Source organism: Myotis nattereri, assembly GCF_964212035.1.
Source record: "Myotis nattereri genome assembly, chromosome: 14".
Lineage (NCBI taxonomy): Eukaryota > Metazoa > Chordata > Mammalia > Chiroptera > Vespertilionidae > Myotis > Myotis nattereri.
In genome coordinates, this window is record NC_138089.1 from 12,291,901 (window position 1) to 12,300,401 (window position 8,501).

Genomic DNA, 8,501 nt, shown 5'->3' on the forward strand with positions numbered 1-8,501 from the left:
TATATAGTGTACAGACATACCAGGGTAAAAGGAGCAGGACTGGGTGAAAGTAGGCCGCACACCTGTCTTGGTCAAGGTACCTGGTTTGGTTAGAGGGCTCCCAGGGTGAATGTGGCAAACAAGGCTTTACCTCAGCGATTTCCAACATTTTTCATCTTATGGCACACACAAATTAATTACTAAAATGCTGCAGCACACCAAAAAACATAGTCTCCTGACAAAAAAAAAGTATCACTTTGATTCATTCACACCAGATGGCTATTGTGTTGGCTGTTGTCATTTTTTAATCTGACAATCTAAGGCAAAAGAGATCAGTGCCCCTAAGTAGTCAGGTATTGCATGCTTTAAAATTTCTTGTGGCAATAAAAAAAGAAAAGAAAAAACAAGAAAAAAATTCTGTGGCACACCAGTTGAAAATCACTGCTCTATCCTCATGCAAACATATGACTAGAAGGGGGAAATATTAGCAGTTAATATAATTACCATCACCAATATTATCACTACCATTACTGTTATTATGTACCCTTACCCCTCTCACCACTTCTCCCTCCTTAGTTACTGTACAGTATCTGGCACTCTGCTAAGCACTTGCCCCCTCTAATCTTCATAGCCACTTAGCCAGGTATTACCCACATTTTATAGATGAGACTGAGGCCCTGACTTGATAAAATAATATAGACAGGAAGTAGTAGAGCTCATGCTTTTAAGCACTACTCTATACTGCCTCCATCTATATGAATTCACTGATTTTATAGGACTTTCAACAGGGGGGAAAATCCTCCACAGCAAGAAATGAGGCACAACATACTACTTTATCTGTGTCTGTGGTTTAGTCCTGTTTGGAATTTTTTCTGTCCTGTTGGATGAGTCTGAAAAGCATTCTTATAAGTAACATAGAAAACATTTTTAAAGGTATGAGAAAGTGTATTTCATTTCTCATTCAATAGAACATAGACAGTGAAGGGAATTAGGGCTCAGCCACAAATAGGGGATGTATTCAATTACTATGTTTATACTTTAATAGCTTTGTTATTTTTTCCAGATTATAAAAGACACACATGCTAAATTTAAAAAATTGAGGAAAACATTTTTTAAAAAGATCACCTACAATCTTATTACATAGAAATAATAGGTTCCTATTATTCAGTGTAGTATATTCTTTTAGATACTTTCTTGTAGGTTTCTATATACACCTTAAAAATCATACATACATATTCCCTGCATTATCCTTTTTAAAGATTGCGTAGAATTTCACTGTATGAGTAGGCCCTAAATGACTTAATCCTTTATTAATAGGCATTTATATTACTTTCCATATTTACCTATTATAAAGAAATTGGGCAGTGAGCAGTCTGGTACACACATCTACTAGTAAGCACACTTGCTCAATAGTTTCTCTAAGATAAATTCCTAGATATTGACTTGCCTTTATTTTATGGCCCAAAATGTTATTCAGAAAATACAGTATTACTAAGTTTACCATTTTATTTTTTGAAACCAAATTTACCTTTTTAAAAAGAAGGAAACCCTTAATGTTAAGAGTAATAACATATTTTACATTTTTAATATCTAGATAAAATGGCAAAAAATTTTTTTAAAACTGCCATTTATTCTTAAGTAGCTAAAATATTGATTCATGCCTCTGCTATTACATTAGGTTTACATTTGGAGGTGAAAATCTAAAATACCCAATAACTTCTAGTGGTTTTATTTTCAGCATAATGTTGTTGTTTTAAAAAGTTAAACTTCAAAAAGAACATACTTGTTGCAAAACAAGCAAATTAGTTGAGAATGTTAAAAAGCAGGAAGGGATATACCAATCAGTTGTAGCAATTACCAGGTCACCAAATCTGCATCCTCCCATACAATGGCCAAGAGAGATGAGTCAGGGGAGAGAGAAAAGGTGGAACCAAAAGCAGCAGCCCTCAGTGCTTTAGTGATGGGCGGATGAAATTACACACAGACATATACATCTACATGCTCTGTACACACCAACCCCGGAGCTGATCTCCAGGGGTTAGAGCACAAGAGGAATCTTTGTGTGCTTCATTTAACCAAACATCATGCAGAAAGGGGTTGGGGGTAGCCGGATACAGATTTCCTTAATGTGGAGTGTCTAGTTAGCAATCTAAAGGCCTAGTATCAATTACTTCCCCTCCAGGGCAAGGGGAGAATAAAAGGAACTTGAAGCAGCTCCAAAGGCATTGATTCCCTTCAAAGTCATCACACAGGACAGGGTTCAGTCATCAAGCTCCATGGAAAATTGGGCAAGGTGAGAGGTTTTTCTAGCAATAAATAAAATTCACAGGTGCCCTGGCCGGCAGGCTCAGTGGTTAGAGCATCAATCAGCCTATGTAAGTAACTAAAGGATCCCCAGTTCAATTACAGTCAAGGGCACATACCTGGATTGCAGGTTTTATTCCTGGCCCAGGTCAAGGAGTGTGAGGGAGGCAACTAATTGATGTGTCTCTCTCATATCAATGTTTCTCTCTCCCTCCCCCAACCCTCACTTCTCTATTCCCACTCCTTTCCACTCTCTGAAAAATCAATGGAAAAAACATTGAGTGAGGATTAAAAAAATAAATAAAATTCACTTGTGATACAGTATAATGCATGTGCTTGCTGGGAGCCGGTCCATCCTTGCTGCTTGACACAGTCACTGCAGGGAAGAAACATCTGCACAGCATATGTTTCAAGGGACCTGGCGTATATGCATACTGTTCTTAATATGTTTGCTCACCTTCTTGGCACTATGTGTTTTAACCAAGATCACCTCTCCGAGAAAGGTTGTTTCCCCAGGTAGGGATTTTCCCCTGAAGTTAGGGAGGGAATAAAACCCCTTAACTAAGTGCCAGGTGGGTAGTTAATCACTTTAACTACGAATAATCACGATTAAGCTACATAGTCTTTACTCCCTGGAATGGAGATAAGAAACGCCCTAACCTTTGGAATAGAGATTGATAGGATTGGAATCAACTGGTATAAATACAGATGTAACAAGACAACAGGACACAGAACCTAGCGAGAGAACCTGGCTACAGAACCGGGATAGAACATAGCAAGAGAACCTGACTAGAACCTGGTGACTGAACCTGAATGAAGAACCTAGACACAGAACCTGGCTGGAGAACCTAGCGAGGGAACATGGCTACAGAACCTGGCTGGAGAACCTAGCGAGGGAACATGGCAGGAGAACCTAACCAGAACTTCGCTGGAGATCCTGACCAGAACTTGGCTAGAGATCCTGGCTAGGCTGCTGATCAACTGAAGGCTGTCTCCGTGTCGTTCCTTCTTCGCCGACTCTGTCCACACCTTTGGGGACCCCTGGACCTGCTGGGGTTGGACCCCAGCATGTGCTAAGAAGGGAAGACCACACACTGTAACTAAAAACTACTGGAACAGTGGTTCTCAACTTTCCTAATGCTGCGACCCTTTAATACAGTTCCTCATGTTGTGGTGACCCCCAACCATAACATTATTTTCGTTGCTACTTCATAACTGCAATTTTGCTAGAGTTATGAATCCTAATGTAAATATCTGATATGCAGGATGTATTTTCATTGTTACAAATTGAACATAATTAAAGCATAGTGATTAATCACAAAAACAATATGTAATTATATATGTTTCCCGATGGTCTTAGGCAACCCCTGTGGGTTGTTCAACCCCCAAAGGGGTCCCGACCCACAGTTTGAGAACCGCTGTATTGGAGTTTTATCCTAATGGGGGAGATGGGGCATTAGATTATGCATGGAATACTTGAAGTGGCAAATAGCAGTGTTGGGGGAGGGGTGGGCGGGGCGGGGGAGGTGTTGCTTGGTAATGCCACAAACCTACAGGACTTATGGGGTCTTCCAGGCAAAATACAGACTACGGATCAAATCCAGCTGCTGCCCATTCATACCATGAGTATTTACATTTTTAAATGGTTGAAAAAATAAAAACATTTCATGCATATAAAAATTTCATGAAACTCAAACGTTAGTGTCCACAATGCCCATTCCCTTATGCTTATGGCTGCTTTCTAGACACACTGGCAGAATTGAGCTTCATGGAAAATTGGTCAAGGTGAGAGGTTTTTTTAGCAATAAATAAAATTCACAGGTGCCCTGGCCAGTGTGCTAAATGGTTAGAGACCTGGGTGGCTTGCAAAGTTGAAAACATTTTCTATCTTTTCCTTTACAGAAAGTTTGCCGACCTCTGTTCCGGGCCATAAAGTCACATTGTTTTGTTGGTTTGCCCCCTGACACACCCAGAATTGACATATAACCTGATAGCCTAACCGAGAATTCAACCCAAATGTTTACACTGGACAGGTCTAATGGGTCCTATAAGGCAAGGGTACCCACCCATGGAAACCAGAAAAATGTGAAAGGCTTTTCTGAGTTGAAAGTAAGATGGTCCCAGAAGGTTTAATAGGAATGAGTATAATTAAAGATTTTCTCTTTGAAAGAATTATTAGCTGTCTTCTTCTAAAAATGAGAATGAAACTATATCAAAATGGCTACCATCTCTGGTTCCTGGTCAGGACATGTACCCAGGTTGTGGGTTCAATCCCAGGTCAGGGTGGGTACAGGAGGCAACTAATCCATGTTTCTCTCTCACATTGATGTTCCTCTCTCTCTCTCTCTCTCTCTCTCTCCCTCTCTAATCAATAAAAACATATCCTTGGGTGAGGATTAAAAAAGACAAATAAAAAAATAAAAGGCAAGTATTGAACACAAATATCTACTTTTTCCTATATTTTTCTAGAATTATTCTAACTCCCATTTTATTTAAAAGCATATATATATATATATATATATATATATATATATATATATATATGTTTGGGGGGACCTACACCTTTTTTATAACAAAACTATAGGCCCTTCCCCTAGAAAAATACACATACACAAAACGTTTGGGTCACAATAGGAGGTTCAGGATTCTCTTGAAGCCTATTAATGGACCCCTAGAAGTCCACAGACCCCAGGATAACCCTTGCTTTAAAAGTATCCTATATAATAAAACCCTAATATGATAAGTGTCCAGTCGTCTATTCAACCAATCAAAGCATAATATGCTAATGATATGCTAAGGCCACTCAACTGCTTGCTATGACATGCACTGATCACCAGGGGTAGATGTTCTGCCCATAGGTTAGCCTGCTGCTGGGGTCCGGCCGATCAGGACTGAGTGAGACAGGCCGGACACACCCTGGAGGCCTACGGCAGTCCCTCCCTAGCTGGCCAACTGCCTGCATCCCTCCAGAGCCCCCCAATCATGCACCAGTGGGGTCCTGCGGCCTGGCCTGCACCATCTCGCAATCCGGGGCCCTTCAGGGGATGTCAGAGAGCCGGTTTCAGCCCGATCCTGCAGGCCAGGCCGAGGGAACCCACTGGTGCATGAATTCATGCATCGGGCCTCTAGTATTATAGAAATGCCTACACCATTTCAAAGAGTTCTCTCATCACCCATTATAGTTGCAGAACGCTAAAATTAAATAAACTTTCTCAGCTGGACTCTTGTAGTCTCAAAGAAACCAGGAGTCGAATGACTTGAGTAAATCACCAAATCTAAGGTCATATAAGTCTAAAGTCCAAATCAGTTTGTCATAGCTAAAAATTTGCTACTTCCTTCTGCTCTGAGATATTGCTAGAAAAGAAAGAAATGTTAGTATGGCCTAGAGCTTGAGTCCTTCCTACTCTAACAGTTTAATTGATTACACACAAAAGAGACCATTCCTAATATTCACCTAAAGATGTTCTTTCACTACATATGATATGAAGAAAAGTCCATTAAAATAATTCTTAAATGTTCAGCACATAGATCTGCTGACAAAGCAGATTTTTAAAAGTTCATAAAGGCTCAAATTTTGATGTTACCCACCACTTGAGTCAAGAACCTTCAGAAATGTTTATTTTCAGGTATATCTCAAACTTTAAGGTTTTTCCAATCTCTCTTGGTCTTACTACTTTAGAACACTTCTAGAGCTGTCCAACAAAGTTGTAAGTTACAAAAAGGACTTACAAAAGCAGCCAGAATTCCATCTATGAATAGAAGTCTCCTGAAAATTTAAGTTGCAGGGGGGCAGTGATACTTGTCTATAAACAACATTAATGGTTTTTTTAGATTACTGATTTCAGAGATAGGAAGAGAGAGAGGGAGGGAAAAAAGGACGGAAGGGGGAGAGGGAGAGAAGGAGAGAGAGAGAGAGAGAGAGAGAGAGAGAGAGAGAGAGAGAGAGAGAGAGAGAGAATTTGTTGTTCCACTTATTTATGCATTCATTGATTGCTGTTTGTATACACCCAAATTGAACCCACAACCTTGGCTATTGAGACTATGCCCTGAGGTACCCTGCCAGGGCTAATGATTATTTTAAATCACTACATACTGTTTCAAAGTCAACATCATGATCAAAAGTGCCACTTGGGATTGACAGATAATCAATTGATACTTTCAAGTTAAAATTTTTAGTACTTAGGATTTAATTATTTTTAATTAACTCAGAGAGGAAGGGAGAAGGAGAGAGAGACAGAGACATCAATGATGAGAGAGAATCCTTGGTCGGCTGCCTCCAGCACACCCCACACTAGGGATCAGGGATCGAGCCCGGGCAACCTGGGCACGTGCCCTGACCGGGAATTGAACCTGGACTCGAACCCTGACCTGGTTCATAGGTTGAAGCTCAACCACTGAGCCCCGCAGCCGCAGAGGCCCTTAGGATTTAAAGTAATTGTTTTGGTCAGAGAATCTTCCCTCCTTCTGAAAACCAAGACCATGAGCAGGGGACGGAGGCACATGGCAGCCAGTGTGTAGGCCAATAGGATCTCAACGCCTGGGGAGTCCCACACGGGGGGGGGGGGGGGGGGGGGGGGGGCGTTAGGCCTCAGAATTTCTCACTTTCCAAAAGGCAAAACTGCTCAAGAGGGTCACTCAAGTTGCGACCTCATAGAGACTGACGAGGACAATCTTCCACGTACTGGTTTCTAACTAGAAGTTCAATTAAGCCCACTTCCCGGTCACACGTCTGCATGAACTCTGCCCTTTGGGACCTGGGAGAAGCGGGAGGATGAACCCCACCGCGGCGAGGACACGGGATCCCCCAGAAGGGCTCCACCCCCCAGAAGGGCTCCATCCCCCAGAAGGGCTCCATCCCATAGAAGGGCTCCATCCCATAGAAGGGCTCCATCCCCCAGAAGGGCTCCACCCCCCAGAAGGGCTCCATCCCCCAGAAGGGTGCCATCCCCCAGAAGGGCTCCATTCCATAGAAGGGCGCCACTCCCCAGAAGGGCTCCACCCCCCAGAAGGGCTCCATCCCATAGAAGGGCGCCATCCCCCAGAAGGGCTCCATCCCCCAAAAGGGCTCCACCCCCCAGAAGGGCTCCACCCCCCAGAAGGGCTCCATTCCATAGAAGGAGGGCTCCATCCCATATTAGGGCTCCATCCCCCAGAAGGGCGCCATCCCATAGAAGGGCTCCATCCCCCAGAAGGGCGCCATCCCATAGAAGGGCGCCATCCCCCAGAAGGGCTCCACCCCCCAGAAGGGCGCCATCCCATAGAAGGGCGCCATCCCCCAGAAGGGCTCCACCCCCCAAAAGGGCTCCACCCCCCGGAAGGGCTCCACCCCCCAGAAGGGCTCCATTCCATAGAAGGAGGGCTCCATCCCCCAGAAGGGCTCCATCCCATATTAGGGCGCCATCCCCCAGAAGGGCGCCATCCCATAGAAGGGCTCCATCCCATAGAAGGGCTCCATCCCATAGAAGGGCTCCACCCCCCAGAAGGGTGCCACCCCCCAGAAGGTCACCATCCCATAGAAGGGCTCCACCCCCCAGAAGGGTGCCACCCCCCAGAAGGTCGCCATCCCATAGAAGGGCCCCATCCCCCAGAAGGGCTCCACCCCCCAGAAGGGCTCCAGGGGGCGCGGGCCCAGGGCGGGAGAGTAAGTCCTCGCTCGGTACATGCGACCCGGGTTCGAGGCTCGGGGACGCGCTGGGGCAGCGCAGCCTGTCCCATCTGACGTCCCCGCAGCAGACCGCCGGGCGCTCTCCTCCGGGCGCTCTCCTCCGGGGGCGCCGCTCACCGCCGCAAGGCTGCCCTTGGCCAGAAACTCGCCGACAGGGGATCCAAGTGACTTTTGGGGAGCGATGCCCCCGGACTCCGCAGGGGGCCCCGGAAACGTGTAACTCGACTCGCGAGGCGACGTTTCCCGTGAAGCACCGCCCTCCCTTCACTTTCAACTTCCCCTTAAGATGGGACAGGCACAGAGGCTATTTTTTTAATACAAGAGAAAAATAAATAAATAAACGATAAATAGATAAATACGTAAATGATAAATAAGTGAATGATAAATAAATAAATAAAAGCACGCCTTCCCCGATCAGCGCCGGGCCGCCAGGTGAGGACGGCGGGCACGGCGCTCCCAGTCCCGCCGTGAACTGCGCCCGGAGCTCCCCAAGTTTCCCCTCCCGACCCCGCCGGGCCCCGGGGAGCAGCAGCGCTCGCCCCCCCTCCCGCCT